This window comes from Grampus griseus, assembly GCF_964374135.1.
Source record: "Grampus griseus genome assembly, chromosome: 13".
Taxonomy (NCBI): Eukaryota; Metazoa; Chordata; class Mammalia; order Artiodactyla; family Delphinidae; genus Grampus; species Grampus griseus.
The window spans coordinates 52178451-52181359 of NC_139007.1; the positions used below are offsets into that span (position 1 = coordinate 52178451).

A 2909-nucleotide genomic window follows, 5' to 3' on the forward strand; every position below is an offset into this window, starting at 1 on the left:
CAAACAATTTAGTTTTAAAATTTTTTTCAACATATATTCTTTGATTCTACATCCCAGTCATACCATCTAAGGTTTTGCATTAAATACTGACAATAAAATAATTGATTGTAAGGTTATGTGGGCTTCTAGAAATTAAATTATTATGAAATAAAAGGAATTAAGTCATCCCTTCACTATTTTACAGGAGATGTCAGTCAGGACCTCAGCTACCATAAAACAAAGGGACTAGTTCTCATTGAAATGCCCAATCAGATAAATATTTTCATAGAGTCTTCGGTCTATGAGGATATGTTTGATTCAAACCAAGTTGAATTTAAACTGTTATGTGATATCTTTTTATATAAAAATTCATTTTATGACTCACTTTATAGCTCTATTAAAAGCTTTCTAAAGTTTTACTTAGCTGTCCGCCGCTGTCCCAGCTGACTCCGTGCCGCTCGTCGCGATGGAGGTCGCCACCGAGTTTGTGGTCCAGAGTCCAACATGGTCTACAGTCCAAGGCCAGCGAGGTGCAGTAAGTACCGGATGACGTGCATCAGCCGCGAAGCCGCCATCCTCAAGAGGCACCCCAGGTCCACGGGCTTCACCTTCCGGACCGCCCGGCAGGTGCCCGGGCTCGCGGTCGTACTTGTGGGCTGGGGCGCGAACAAAGGCTCCAGACTACTGCAGTGCGGGCCCACCGACTGCGCCTGTCCTGGCCCACGCGCACCTGCCAGAAGGAGGCCAACTACAAAGTCTCGCTGACGCAGGCGGCCCCGTTAACCTGGGCCTGGTCAAAGAAAGCCAGGAGGTATTTGTGCCCTTCAGCTCGCTGCTGCCCATGGTGGCGCCCGACGACCTCGCATTCGACGTCTGGGCCATAATCGTCTCTGAACCTGGCGGAAGCGATGCAGTGCACACAGGAGCCACAGGAAAAACCGTGGCCGCACCTGGAGGCTCTGCTTCTGCGGCCCTCCGTCTACCTCCCAGAGTTCCTCGCGACTAAATAACCGGAGCGCGCGGGCCGACTACGTCATCCTGGGCACGCGCGCCTAGCAGCTGGAGCTGATTTGTACCGACTTCTGCAGCTTCCAGTCCGGCGCCGGGCTGGCTGAAGTCATCGTGCAGAGGACAGCGAATACGGAGCACTTTTCCGAAGTGATCCCGGGCCTCAATGACACCACTGAAAACCTGCTGAGCACCATCCAGCTGGGCCTGGAAGTGTCGCCCTCCATGCTGTTTGTGGTGGCCAGCATCTTGGAGGGCTGCTCCTTACTCGGTGGGTCCCCACTGACCATGCTGGTGCCTGGTGCCCTCGAGTTCAAGTGGCAGTGCAGCCTCTTTGTGGGTGGAGACGACTTAAGGTCGGGCCAGACCAAGGTCAAGTCCGTGCTCGTGGGTTTGCTTATCTGCTCTGGCCACGAGACCACGTCCATCGTGAGGTACAACCACTTGGGCAACAATGACCGGCAGAACCTGTCGACCCCGCCACAGTTCTGCTCCAAGGAGGTGTCCAAGAGCAGCGTGGTGGACGACACGGTGCACAGCAACCCAGCGCTCTACTAGCCGTTTGTGGAGCCCGGTCACTGTGTCATCATCAAGTACGTGCCATACGTGGGCGACAGCAAGCGTGCCCTGGATGAGCAATCAGAGCTGATGCTGGGCAGTACCAACACGCTGGTGCTGCTCAACACGTGCGAGGACTCGCTCCTGGCCGGGCCCATCATGCTGGACCTGGCGCTGCTGACAGAACTGTGCCAGCGTGTGAGCTTCTGCACCGACGTCGACCCACAGCCGCAGAGCTTCCACCCCGTGCTGTTGCTGCTCAACTTGGCATCCTCTTCCAGGTGCCGCTTGCGCCGCCAGGCAGCCAGGTGGTCAACGTGTCTTTCTGCCCCCGCAGCTGCATGGAGAATATCCTCACAGCCTGCGTGGGACTCTGGCCGCAGAACCACAAGCTTCTGGAGCGCAAGATGGAGTGCCCTGGCCTCAAGGGAGTTGGGCTTGTGGCTGCCAACTGTGCCTTGCAAGAAAGGACCAGTGCCCACCGCCCCCAGTGGCTATACTGGTGACGCCAATGGGCACTTGTAGGCCGAGTCACCCCAGATGCCCACCACCTAAGGCCATGGCCATACAGCTCCACCATAACTCCTGTCCCCATTGCTCCTCAGAACCCAACCTTTCCAGGCCCCCAAAGATAATAAAGCTAGTGCCACTATCAAAAAAAAAAAGTTTTATACAGCAAATCAGTAGATTTACGATCACCATCACCAAAACCAAGCTAAGTTCTTTAATCAAAACAACACAGCTCTCTTGGTTTTACTATTTTTATCCTATAACAAACAATACTGGGTTAACAAAACAGAAGTTTATTTAAACTATGTTATTGTTATGTGTGAAACATAAAACTAAAAAAAACAAAATTTTGCGGTCACCATGAGAAACAAGGGATAGGCAACAGATTCGTTCTTTCTCCTCTTTTACTATTAATTCACTGACCATCTAAAACAGCTGAATTTACATGCTATTAAATTCATATTGCTCTTAGAACCAAAGGATTAGACTGAGAAAGTCAAAACAAGTTACAAATTATTAAAAGTGATACATACTACAAATGCCACAAGATCCAGAAAATATCATCATAATTTTACCCTAGGCTAATTTTTTTAAAAATTCAGAGTAGCAAGCTGCACTCCCTTAGGCTCATAAAGGCATTTGTAAGGAGGCAGCAATGCCACCCAGCGACAACTCTCACTGGACAGCAGTTGGTGCTTTTTAGCGGAAGTGAATACTTCCTCTTTAGTCGTAGGAGACTCAGACACAGAGTCACCCACGTCTCGGTTTGCCTGTGTCTGCAGAGGCAGCCACCCCCAGAATGCACAGTCTAGTCCAAGCCTGCACAGGCCAGGAACCACTATACCAGGTATTAT

The 2909-nt window shown here is 51.0% G+C and overlaps 1 pseudogene across 1 annotated transcript; it reads left to right on the forward strand.

Moving 5' to 3' along the window:
• The first annotated feature begins 445 nt into the window (after positions 1–445).
• LOC309831897 (inositol-3-phosphate synthase 1-like) lies at positions 446–2100 on the forward strand (annotated as a pseudogene). The gene has a single exon. The product of its transcript is annotated as an inositol-3-phosphate synthase 1-like (transcript).
• The last annotated feature ends 809 nt before the right edge of the window (positions 2101–2909 follow it).